The sequence below is a fragment of the Sus scrofa genome, chromosome 15 (assembly GCF_054392235.1).
Source record: "Sus scrofa isolate SSC_HxYL_T2T_F1_AM1 chromosome 15, Sscrofa_HxYL_maternal_Yorkshire_Landrace_v2.0, whole genome shotgun sequence".
NCBI classification, from domain to species: domain Eukaryota; kingdom Metazoa; phylum Chordata; class Mammalia; order Artiodactyla; family Suidae; genus Sus; species Sus scrofa.
This window is the reverse complement of record NC_139397.1, coordinates 84,922,097-84,935,645: the sequence shown is the minus strand read 5'-3', so window position 1 is coordinate 84,935,645 and position 13,549 is coordinate 84,922,097. Positions and strand designations below refer to the sequence as shown.

The following is a 13,549-nucleotide window of genomic DNA, read 5'->3' as shown; positions in this document are numbered from 1 at the left end:
CCCCTTACCACCCAGGACATAGAAAAATTCTCTTGCTTCTGGGAAGGAGGAAAAGTGAAAAATATATATACACAAAAACTCTGTCTCTCAGGGAGAAGTATGGCTCTATATTAAGCTCAGGATGTTACACCGATATGAGATCTTCCCAAGACCAACAATAGACATGCTGACCTGGAACAAACAGACTGCCAGCTATTTCTCCAGCAAAGATAGGTTTATTGGGGATCAACAGAGAATTGCATTTCCAGGTCTACAACCAGAGGAGTTGTGTGAAAGTCCCTGCATGCCAAGAGATGGAAAACATTTTACAGAGGGGAAAAGGAAGTTGGGAGGGCTTATAATAAAACAAAGTATCCATAGCTTTTCATTGCCAGGAAAGAAGAGTCTTTCTTCTTCCTGTTGGGCTCTACTATTGCCACAGGGCATGAGAGCTCCCTGTTCTGTCTGCCAGCTCTATTTAATTGAGGCTTCTGTTTATTAATTTTTTACAGACATAAGGTAGGGTTTGAGTTTTACAGTCTGGAGGTGCAGAAATTTTAGCCAAGCCCACCTTCAAAGTTTGGATACAGAGGGCTGGAGAAATATACCAGACACACAAAATACTTTCACACATGGCTGCCTTGGTCTAGAACACTTTTTAGGAATAAGAATTGTTTTAAAATCATAGGGAAATTTTAAAGTTCAAGAACTACACCGATGTTGCCACATTTTGCCTCTGAGGTTTCATAAATGTTGAATAATATTTTCAAAGCTAGATAAAGACTTAAGAGGATGTTTGATGACTAGGGGCTATAAAATTAAATAATATTTTTAATATGATGAGTTATTTTTCAAAGGAAATGTGTTTACATACATAATGCTCTCTGATGCTCAAAAATATCCTCACTAGGCAGAGTGGTTTAGGAAAAAAAGAAAAAGAAACATTGGGTAATAACTCAGGAAGTAGGGATTTCAGCTTTAGTCTATACTAACTAGCACTATCCAATGAGTTGCCATGCTATATCACTCTGAGCTTTTATATCTATAATTACAAAATTAAAAGTTTAAACAAGGTCAATGGACCTTAAATTTCTGTATAAAATAGAACTGCCTGGAATAATTCTAAAATGCAGACTCCAAGGTTCCTTCTGCAGCAGAAATTTTGAGTCAGTTAGCCCTGGTGTTGCTCAAGGCTGTTTATACAGGTGCATTTAAGTGTATACCTGTAGAAAGATGACTGAACCCTATGATTTCTAATGCCCTTTTGGGTTCCATACTCCAGGAATCTAAGTAAGTGTACAGATATTATTGTTACTATTTTACAGATCAACAACAAAGGCCTATAGGTTAAGTAACCTAAGTAACAAGGTTAAGTCATAGAGAGAATAAGTGGAGAAATAGAATTAAAGCAAATGTCTTCCTGTTCTTAGCTCAGCATTTGCACACCATGACAGAGACTGGCCCTGTTAGTTACTGTTGTATTTCCCTTTTTCTCTTAAACATATAGAGACATCAGATTTCCTGGTCACCCAATAGGTGACTGAGTTTTAACCAAAAGAATGTGGGCAGAAGTGATGAACTCCAATTCAGACTCGTCCATAAAACCCTCCCTTGCATAATCCTCCAGACTCTTCCCACCTGAAGAAGGAATAGAGAATTTATGAGGACCTGGAAGACCTGACTCCACAGGATGGACTGCGCCTTGGTTCCTGAGTAACTGCCTGATGCTCAGAGTTCACCACCTTCATCCTCAACCAGACCTGCAGCAGTGTGTGCTGGGAGCAAGAAATAAACTTGTATAATGTGAAGCCAGAGGGAAATCTGGTGCTATATAGCAAATAGTCTTCCAGAGTTATAACCCTCCCACATTACACCTCTGTAGAGGTATAAGAAGACAACTATATCCAACTCTGAGATACTCACCTGCTTCTCTTTCAATTTCTTTCAATTTTTGTTTGTCTTTCTTACCATTTTTTTTCTTTTATTTTCCACAGTGGGCATGGTCTCAGGATCAGAGGGTGATGTGGGCTGAGCAGTGGTCCACCGCTGAACAGTAAATCGAATTTGCTCATGAAGCCACTTTGTTTTACTTGCAAAAGCTTAAGGTCAGAAGTAGGAGAGCATTTATAAATGCTGGCAAACTATTTTTAACCAAAAACGAAAAGGAAAAAGCCTTCCCCAAATTAGAAAGGACTGTTCCGGGCTCTAAGCAAGGTGCCCCATGATGCAGCAGAATTATTTTCCTTGCTCTTATCCTTCACACTTTGAATGAGCATTAGTTGATTAGGAACTGCCAATAGCCCTACATCTTCATACCTGGAGGCTTGTTTCTCCAGAAGAGAAAGCTTCCCTGCTCCATGAAGAAAACAGGCCGAATGTGTGGAGGAAGCAACCTGCCCCAGGAACCCTTGAGAGTCATTGATTTATTGGTGTGTTCTCCTTTATCTCCTGAGCATTTCAAGGAATCTCTAAAAAGTTTGTGTACAAATACTCTAGTTCTCTTTCTCTTCAGCAGGAATAATTGTTTGTCAGCATTTTCATGTAGGATGAAACTCCAGTCTTCACTGGCTTAATAAGATGCCCATCACAGTCTACTTTTTCCTGGATTATTTCCCCACAAACCTAATGGTGTTTTCTACACTTCCCAAATAAACTCTTTGAGTACACATCTTTGTTTCAGGGTCTGATCCTGAATCGAGACTAGGATAAACAAAGAAGCCTACAGATCCTGAAGCAGGGGCCACCTGTATTTACTTTTCCACAATGCTAAGAGGTCTGCAACAAAAATGGAGATTTTCATAGGATCTAGAAACAGAAGGGGCTTTCATCCTATTGCCTGTAAGAAATCAACAATGAAATAGAAGAGTTTCGTGGTCCTAAGGAAGTAGGACCATAGGCCAATTCATAAAATATCCATGCTAAAGTTTGGCATCAAAGTTAAAGAAAGCTGGGAATTCCCATGGTGGCTTAGTGGAATAGTTATCCATGAGGATGTGGATTTGATCCCCGGCCTCACTCAGTGGGTTAAGTATCTGGCATTGCTGCAGCTGTGGTGTAGGTCACAGACATGGCTCAGATCCTACATTGCTGTGACTATGGTATAGGCCAGCACCCAACCGGATCCCTGGTCTGGGAACTTCCAGTTGCCACATGGGTGGCCCTAAAAAGCAAAACAATAAATAAATAAAAGAAAGAAAAAGAAAAAAAAGTTGAAGCTAAAAGACCTGAAGGAGATCTTGACCTTGTTGGCTCAGCAACTTCCTATACGCACATACAAACTAAAACCTTGACACAGTATAAGGTTAAAGATAATTACCTCATAATCTAGAGTTGGTTAAAAATGAGAAGAACCAGAAAAGAACTGATTAAGTCTGATTACGGCTGAGGGCTCAAAGATTGGGATTACATTTTATTAGAAAAGTTATATATTATTACAGAAACTTACATATCTTGCACACCTGAGTTTGAAAATTAACATTCACACCTCTTATCTTGCTATGGTATGTTGAATTACAACTTTCTATTATTCACTCCTTTCTTCTCTATAAGATTTTTCATGCATCCTATGGGAAAAGTATTAATCCCTGCCTTTGTAATTTGTGGCTTAGATCTATGACATATTTTGAGAAGTAGAATATGAACAGATCTGCCACATGTCATATTTAAACAGAATATCTGGAATTGTATGTTTTCACTTAGGAGCTATTCCATCAACTTTTTGTCTCAGAATGAGAAGATAGGTAGAGCTCAAGCCAGCTTACCTTGACAGGTAAGGTGAATGAGAATAATAGTTGATATTTAAGGCACTGAAATTAAGAAGATGCTTATTAGCGGAGCAAAGCTGACCAATACATGTACTAAAGGAGAAAGTCAAATGAAGACAACCAAGACAAAGCTGCAGTACTTCCTAAGGATGAGACATAAATTCCAGTTTACTGCTCAGTATAGTCGATATTCTGCATCCAAAGTCTACCAGGCACTATGTTTCCCCTCTGAAATTCACAAACATGTTCCACTGACACCACAGGGACTATATCAATACATGAGGGTGGGGGAGAAGAATACAAAGACTAACACAGTTTTAAAGCTTTCTGTGAAGAAGTTTTGATCTCATTATCATGTAAAGTTGGAAGGCATTCTCTTTTTAAATGATTTAAAGTTTAAAATGCAAGTTGGGAATTCACATGAATGCCTAGAACTATGAGTCACTGAAAAATCCTGGAAATGCTGTTAAAATAGTTCCATACTCCTCCTCCCAGCTAAGCCTTTTTAAAGCATTCTCAGTCTTTGGATTATGAGGTATAGATGGAGAGATGGAGGAGACTGTCGAGTTCTTGTTTGGTGTTTGTAAATCTCCACGAACAATCTTTACCCTGTAAACCAAAGGCTTACTTTTAGGATGGTTCCTTTCATATTCACCTTATAAATTAGAACAGTTTTCAGACAACAGATGAAAAGATTAAGTAGTTCAATCTGGTAAAAGGAGCCTATATTCTTTTATGCTATGAGGATATTATTTGCTAAATGATACTATGATGGACTAAAAGAGAAACAATCACTTTTCATTTTCTTCCTGTGAAGGGTTTATGTTGTGGTTTGAGTGTGCCCAATTTTGTTTCCAGTTTCTTAATAGCATGTGAAGTATTTGGTTTCATATATATTGTATATGTTCTCTTGACTTCTTAATTTTTTTAATTTTTTATTTTTTGTTATTATTATTATTTTTAATAGTTATTTCCCAAATACAATTTTTTTTCTACTGTCCAGCATGGTGACCCAATTACACATACATGTAAATATTCTATTTTTGCACATTATCATGCTCCATCATAAGTGACTAGACATAGTTCCCAGTGCTACACAGCAGGATCTCATTGCTAATCCATTCCAAAGGCAATAGTTTGTATCTATTAACCCCAAGTTCCCCAACCACCCCACTCTCTCCCCCTTCTCCTCCCTCTTGGCAACCACAAGTCTATTCTGCAAGTCCATGATTTTCTTTTCTGTGGAAAGGTTCATTTGTGCCTTATATTAGATTCCAGATATGTGATATCATATGGTATTTGCCTGTCTCTTTCTGACTTACTTCACTCAGTATGAGAGTCACTAGTTCCATCCATGTTGCTACAAATGGCATTATTTTGTGTCGGGCTGTTCTTTCCTACAGAGCTTGACTTATATAATCACACAATTTTAAAACATAAAACCTTAAGCAATCTCCTGCTAGCCACTCTGCTCCAGAAAATTTTTTGTCTTTTTTTTTTTTTTTTTTTGCTATTTCTTTGGGCCGCTCCCGCGGCATATGGAGGTTCCCAGGCTAGGGGTCCAATCGGAGCTGTAGCCACCAGCCTACGCCAGAGCCACAGCAACGTGGGATCCGAGCTGCGTCTGCAACCTACACCACAGCTCACGGCAACGCCGGATCGTTAACCCACTGAGCGAGGGCAGGGGCCGAACCCGCATCCTCATGGTTCCCAGTCGGATTCGTTAACCACTGCGCCACGACGGGAACTCCCCAGAAAATTTTTTGAAGAAAAAAAAATTTAATAACTTGCTTAATGTATTTTTTAAGCAAATCACTGAGTTTGTCCCATTAACTTTCCATACACTCTCACTTCCATACTCTCTCACTTACAAATCCACCACCTCATACTCCATAGTTTCTACTAACACAAAAAGCAAATTATCTGTGTTCTTAACTTTGTTTCTGGCCTGTATCCCAGGGCTTCTTGATATCTCAAGGATTTTTTTCCAGTGGCTCTTACTCTGAAGTTCTCAGTTTTTTCTCTATCACCTAGATCTTTTTTTTATCAGCAAGCAACATAAACATTGGGTCAGTGGTGGGTCCTGGCGTCTTTGGGTATGACATGGACTGCTATCTGGTCATTAGAGGTGTTTTGTCTTCTTTCTGGGTACACAATTGGCCTACACGTCCTACCCTCACTAGCCTACAGGGGTAGTCATGTTACTAATTTGTAGTCAACTAGACATGAGCAGAAGTTTTGTCCCACAAAGTTTGTCCCACAAATCCTGCTATGTGTCATCCTCCACGATATTTACCTTCCCAGACGGATATAGACAACAAAGTAATGTTGGCAGTTTTATTTTCAAAATAATAATTCTTTAAAGGCCCTTAAATTCCCTTGAGGAGACAATTTACTCACCAGTCGGGATTAACTAATTTAGATTCTACCTGAGCAACGAAAAAATTAGGATGATGTTAAGCCACTGAGATGGGGGGTTAGTCTAATGGAGAGGCTATCACTATCTTAACTGACCTAAGTATCAAAAGTGGGGACAGATAATAAAAAAATTTTTTTTAAAGAGTGGGAACAGGGAGACCTGCTAGTAGGCTACTGTGATACTTCATTTCTCTATTCCTTTTAAAAATCAAAGCCCTCAAAAGAATTACCAGGCTTTCTTTCTCATGTCACCTCTAAAACGTCTCTTGACCTCACATTGCTATATCTAACCACTGATTCTGAACCTTAATCTGACTTAGCTGTCATCACTAATCTTAGAGTTGGTCATTCTCTATGTATAAATATCCTTTTCATATTGCTTTCTCTGTGTCACTCTATCTTGGCTTTTATCCTACCCTAATGCTCCATCCTTCTCAAACACTGTTGCAGGATCTCCCTTATCTTCCTGATTTGTACATGTCTCAATGACCTGGAGCTCATTTACAGACCTTTTCTCTCCTCTCTTAATGTGTATATGTTTCATATATACAACATCTATTTGATTAATATCTCCAAAATTATAATTCCTGGTTATACCTCTACCTGGCATTTTATGTATGAATATCCAGTGACCCACTTAAGAAATTCACTGTGTGTCTCATAGACATCTCAAACTTAACATATCCAAAACCAAACTCTTGCCTTTGCTCTACTCTCTCAACTGTTCCTGTCCTAATGGTCCCCATCTCAGTAAATGGTAACTCTATTCTTTAGCTGTGCTGATCAAAAACCTTTGATGCCTCTTATTTTCTCATGCTTCATATTTAATTAATTAGAAAAGTCTATTACTATTACTTTCAAAATATATCTTGAACCCATTTCTCGCCCAAATCTTCACTGTTGCTCTTTATTTCATTTTTGGTTATATTCACTAGTTTGCTTTATTTTTAGATTCCAAGTATAAGTGATATAATATGGTATATGTTTTTCTCTTCCTGACTTCACTTAGTATGAAAATCTCTAGTTGCATTCATGTTGCTGCAAATGGCATTATTTCATTTTTTTATGACTGAGTAGTATTCCATTGTGTGTATATGCTACATCTTCTTAACCCATTCATCTGTTGATGGATATTTAGGTTGCTTCTATACCTTAGCTATTGTAAATAATACTGCAATGAACATATTGCATGTATATGTATCTTTCAAATTAGTGATTTCATTTTCTTCCATATGGAGGAATGGAATTGCTAGATCATATAGTAGTTCTGGTTTTAGTTTTTGAGGAACCTCCATACTGCTTTCCACAGTGGCTGCACCAATTTACATTTCTACCAACAGTATACAAGGGTTCCCTTTTCTCTACATCCTCACCAACATTTGTTATTTGTGGTCTTTTTGATGACAGCCATTCTGGCAGGTGTGAGGTGCTATTCTAGTTTTGATTTGCATTTCTCTGATCATTGCTATCTTAATATGTCATCATTATCTATTTCCTGTATTATTTACTATCCACTAACTGTTTGCCCTGCTTTCACTCTTGATGTCCTAGAATCTGTTCTCAAAATAGTAGTCACAACAATGCTTTTGCAACATAGCTCAAATCATTGTCACTGCTTTGCTCAAACCCTCCAATTTCTCTCCATCCCCTTCAGAATATAATTCCAAGTGTTTATCAGAGACAACAAGCCCTACATATCCTGACTTTTGGGTGCATCTAAAAGTGCAATTTATTATTACCCATCTTGGCCTCTAGGCCCACTAGCCACCTGCTGATATTCAAACATGTTATGAACTTGTTCCCTCTGCCTGAAATGCTCTCTCCTTGCTATTTGTGTGGTTTGCTAATACATTTTATTTGCTCAGATGGCTCCTTTTCGGAGTCCTCCTCTAACTCACTGATATAGAAACAATGTCCCTTTGTTAATCATCACTCTGTCTTCTTGCCCTGCATTATTTCTTCTTGAGAGCACTTATTCCTAATTGACATGTAATGTATGTATGTATGTATGTCTTTTTAGGGCCACACTCACAGCAGATGGAAGCTCCCAGGCTAGGGGTCTAATAAGAGCTGCAACTTCCAGCCTACTCCACAGCCGAGTAACATGGGATCCCAGCTGTGACTGTGACCTACACCACAGCTCACAGAAATGCCAGATCCTTAACCCACTGAATGAGGCCAGGGATTGAACCCCTGTCCTCATGGATACTAGTTGTGTTGGTTACACCTGAGCCACAACAGGAACTCCTCTTGTTTATTTATTTTTTGTGTCTTCTCCTTTTAGAATTTAAGCTTATAGACCCGAGACTAGATCTGCTTTCATTTTACTGCTGTATCCACAGCACATAGAACAGTGACTAGCAAATTGCAGGTGTTCAATAAATATTTGTTGAGTGGACCAAAGAAATTGGAATGGATTGGATGATAAGGCAAAAATGAAAACAAATAAGAATGGGCTAAGTAGAGCTAATAAACCTCTGACTTCTTAAAGGGAAAAAAATGCCATCTATGTATCTATCTATCTATCTATCTATCTATTTTTTTTTTGCCACTAATTGTAAGCACTTCCAAATACTAACATGTTTCTTAAATATCTACTATGTGTCAGATATAGCTCTAGGTCTTGGGGATTAAATCTTGAAAACATTGACAAAAACTCCTGATCTCACGCAATTTAAACCAAAGGATCTACTTATGATTTAATGTTAAAATTCATTTTCTTTTTTTAGCTTGTTTTTTAAATCTGTCGAAATGTACAAAAGTTAACTTTACAATAAGAATTTATTTTTATAATAATGAAAAATAATGAAAATATTTTAAAATCTAAATAAATAAATGTCAATATGTTCAGACATACTCATAATTAAATCCAAACTAAATATACAGAACTTCCATATTTCTACTACTAGAAAATCCTCACATTGGCTGTTCTCCCTAAATGTGAGTCTTGATCTATTTTAAGTGATTTTGTCCAATTTTATTTGGTATTGATCTGTTTGGTATAGCCTTTAAAAATATTTTCTGGAATTAGGAAATAAATAAAATATAAAGTAAATTATACAAAACAGAACACATACAATACTTTAACATGAGTCCCAAGACTTACTGCAATGCCCTTATGAAATCCTCTGGGAAAATTTCCCCTCAGCCACAGTGGGCTAAATATAATAATACACTATAGCATCTTTTGTCTTATGACTTTCATAACTAATCCTTAAGCCAGGTAGCCAATGCATGGGAATTAACAAAAATTCTTCCTTTAAATCTTTCTCTGCCAGTCTGAAAATGTTATCAGGGCTTTATCCATGAGCACTGTCTCTGCTATCTCCCTGGCCCACTCCTCCATGGCCCCCTCTACCACTGATCTTCTGACGACTTCAAATGTGTGACTCTGACCCAGACACACCATTTTGAGTCCTAGACTCACATATCTACTTGGAGGTCTCAGGACATTTGCAACTAGATGATTCTAATACTGACTTCATCTGTTCCACCCTCGCCCAGCTTCTGTTTCTCCTGGGTTCCCTGCTCCAAAGAATGGTATGCTACCATCCATTCATTTGCCCAAGCCTGGAGCCTGGAATGTAAATATTTCCTAAACAATGCTCACTCCCTGACCTACCACAGTATCACTTCCTGTTATATCTACCTCCTAAATATTTCTCATTTCTTTCCATTCTCCTTTCCAACTTAGTTCAGCCTCCCTTCATCAACCAACTGAACTTATGCAACTGCCTGTAAACTAGTCTGCCTCTCTCCATCTTCACTTCAATCCAGACTGTACAAATAGTAAGACTGTCTTTTCCAGCAGGTAAATCTCACCTGCTTAAAGACCAGTGCTGATGCCCATTATTCTTAGTATGTTGTCCAAATTCCTTAATACATCTTACAGTGCCCACATTATTTTGCTTCTGTCTCACCAGTCCTATTTTTCGCAATATACTCCTCCTCCACCTCATACCTCTTCCTTCAATAATTTTTTCCGCAAGTATGCCGTGGAACAACAATCTACACATACCATGTTTCTTTCATCTCTGGATTTTTATACTTGCTGTTCTTTCTTCCTGTCATGCTGTTATCCACACACTTTAGTTTATATATCACCTACTCTTTACCTAACATGTCACCTATTTTTTAGAGAATTCCTTTTCTCTCTGAGATATAGTTAGAGTCTGTTCTATGTAATGATCATTTGTACTTAACTCATCATTGTCCTTGCCACTTTAATAATGGAATCCCCTTCTCTGTGAGATCACAAACTGTTATTGAGGGCACAATTCTTGGGAGGTATTTGTGGGATGTTGCATAATACAGATGTATTGAAATTAAGGAATGAATGACTAAATGAATGGGAAATGGAAAAGAATGAATGAATGAATAGAAAATGGAAAAAAGGTGGGGCCATCTGTGAAAGACCTGGAATCCTAGGCATATAGAGAAAAGTATATAATTTTGGATTGAGAGGGCAATAACACCTCTGGAGAAATTTTTGAATTGACTGAAAAATTGACGACAGTCACTTCTGGAATGATTTCCAGAGTGATCTGTAACCCATGGAAAAGATTTAAAGTTAAAAGTAAAAAGACAGAGAGCAATTCAAGCCATTTTTCAGGTGAGGCTATAAAAATATGGAGAAATCAGAGATGACATGTTGACAGGTTTAAGAAAGTAGGAACTTACTAGTAATCACAGGAAGTTTAAAAGTATCAACATTTAAATCTATGTACTTTTATACTATTGTGATTTGGAGACTATGCAAATGTATAGTATATATCCAAAAATAAATTTAAAAAAATTAGTTATTAGGAAATTAAGTTAAATTTTTTACCCTTTTGAATTTAAAATAACAATTAAAGGAGTTCCTGTCATGGCTCAGTGGTTAACGAACCTGACTGGTATCCATGGGAACGTGGGTTGGATCCCTGGCCTTGCTCAGTGGGTTAAGGATCCGGCATTGCTATGAGCTGTGGTGTAGGTCACAGACGTGGCTGTGATCCCAAATTGCTGTGGTTCTGGCATAGGGCAGCAGCTACAGCTCTGATTGGACCCCAGCCTGGGAACCTCCAGATGCTGTGATGCTGTGGGTGTGGCCCTAAAAAGACTAAGTAAATAAATAAATAAAACAACAATTAAAAATAAACTAAATAGGGAGTTCCTTTCGTGGCTCATAAGTAACGAACTTGACTAGTATCCATGAGGATGCGGGTTGGATCCCTGGCCTTGCTCAGTGGGTTAAGGATCCAGCATTACCATGAGCTGTGGTGTAGGTCACAGACACGACTCAGATCTGCCATTGCTGTGGCTGTGGTATACGCCAGCAGCTGTGGCTCGAATTAGACCCCTAGCCTGGGAACTTCCATATGCTGAGGGTGAGGCCCTAAAAATACAAATACAAATAATAACAATAATAATAATAAATAAATAACACTGTATTATATATTTTAAAAGTTGCTAAGTAGATATAAAAAGTTCTCATCACAAGAAAAAAATTATTTTGATGGATGATGGATGTTAACTAAACTTACTGTGGTAATCATTGTACACAATATATACATATAACAAGTCATTTTGTTGTATGCCTTAAACTAATACAGTGTTACATGTCAGTTACATCTAAAAAGTTGAAAAAACAGTTCAAGAAATTAAAAAAATCAATAAAAGTAATAATAAATACATAAATGCATTTTACCTAAAGGAAATGGCAATAAAATGTCTGAAAGGGAGTATAGGAGATGAAAAGAGAGTAATTGATTAAAGATGCCAGTTTATTAAAAAATAATAAAGTTACATGAAATATTCTAAAGATAATTATCTGGGCAATTCTGAACTTTACATCAGTAAATAGGAATAAGTAATCAAAGATAAATGTAGAAGTAAATGTATTCAGGCCTTATCTATTTGATTCCACTTCTCAACCTTAATTATTTGGCATGACTTTTAATTTTTTTAATTTGCAATGCTATTTTTTCTTTTGAATTTTAATGCAGTGGGAGTGTATATTTTAATGCAGATATTAAATCCTGCCAAACTTTTAAAATCAGAGTTTGCTCCTTGAGCCTATTTATTTTAAAATATTATTTATTACTTTTATAATAACAAAATGAACATATTTTATTGTGGACACATATTAGAATATAGTAAAAAAAAAAAAAAAAAAAAGAAGAAACACTTAAACTACCAGACAGACTGAGAATAAGCGCTAACTCCTATTCCACATTAGTGCTTATGCCTAGGCCTGGTATTCATTAAGAAAGTACCAGCAAAGCTATCTTTGTTATTTCTGGATGGTGTCTATTCTCATTGATCTAAAGTGTATTCTTATCACCCAATATCTAGTTCTATACATTTTACAGGTTTTTATTATTACTATTGTTTGTAATAATAACCCATTTTCAGAGAGAGATTAGTTTATATTCCCATTCCATGAAGATTCTATCTAATACATGAGGCAGATAGAATTTAGCCCATATTCATTTTTAAAGTTACTAATATAAGTAGAGATAAAAAGTCCCAAAGAGTAGTGGGGCATAGGATTGGCAGTCTATGGAATTACTAACTTTTCTTATCTTTTAATATGAAAAAAGGAAGTATTGCTAAAGCCATTGAAATTTGCTCAGCTGTGTCACAGAAGACATTAAAGTCAAATCTAAGTTTTAACAGATTTAAAGAACCCCCAAACATCTATCCATTCATTCAGCAGATATTCAGCTATTGACCACCCACTGTGACCTACTTACTATCCAATGCAATGAAGAGATGTTATTCTTAACTCAGGGTCAACCTGAAGAAATACCCTAATGGTATCACTAGACAGTGAGCTTTTGATGGCAGATATGTGTCTTAATCTCAACACCTGGTATAGGGCCAAATATCAGAGCTCTCAATTGAAGAAAATTTGAAGAGCACATTTTCCACAGAGGTCAGTCTCAAGGCTGATATCATTTATTCTTAATAATTGAAGCCAATTACGAAGCAACTAAGACTTTGTACTAAGTGCCTATAGATATTATTTCATATAATACTCCTATAATTTTTAGTAGCCATTTTAAAGATGTGTAAGTTTAAATGACTGGTTCATGTCACACAGGCAGTGGCCACAGAAGTAAACTTTAAGGGCGTGTTTGTCAGACTTTAAAGCTCATATTCTTCCCATGATCTTACACTCTCCCTTGCTAATTTCAGAATTTATAAAATATCAGAGACTTTAAGACTAAAAGCTGTGAAGTCAACCTAACAGGGTTTGAATTCCAATACCAGCTCTTGCTGCGTACCCTTCAATGAGCTATTCAAACTTTTAAAATCTCAGTTTCCTCATCTGTAAAATGAAAATGATAGTACCTATCTCAAAGAACTACTGTGAGAATTAAATAAAATAATTCATATGAAAG

At 36.8% G+C, this 13,549-nt stretch overlaps 1 long non-coding RNA gene across 1 annotated transcript in view; it reads left to right on the top strand.

Moving 5' to 3' along the window:
• The window catches only part of LOC146395955 (uncharacterized), a 50,839-nt gene extending 46,096 nt beyond the window's left edge, over positions 1 to 4,743 (top strand). The window contains exons 2-3 of the long non-coding RNA XR_014829458.1: positions 1,487 to 1,863; positions 1,974 to 4,743. This is a non-coding gene — a long non-coding RNA (uncharacterized LOC146395955). The remainder of the gene's footprint in view (positions 1 to 1,486; positions 1,864 to 1,973) is intronic.
• Positions 4,744 to 13,549: the final 8,806 nt, after the last annotated feature.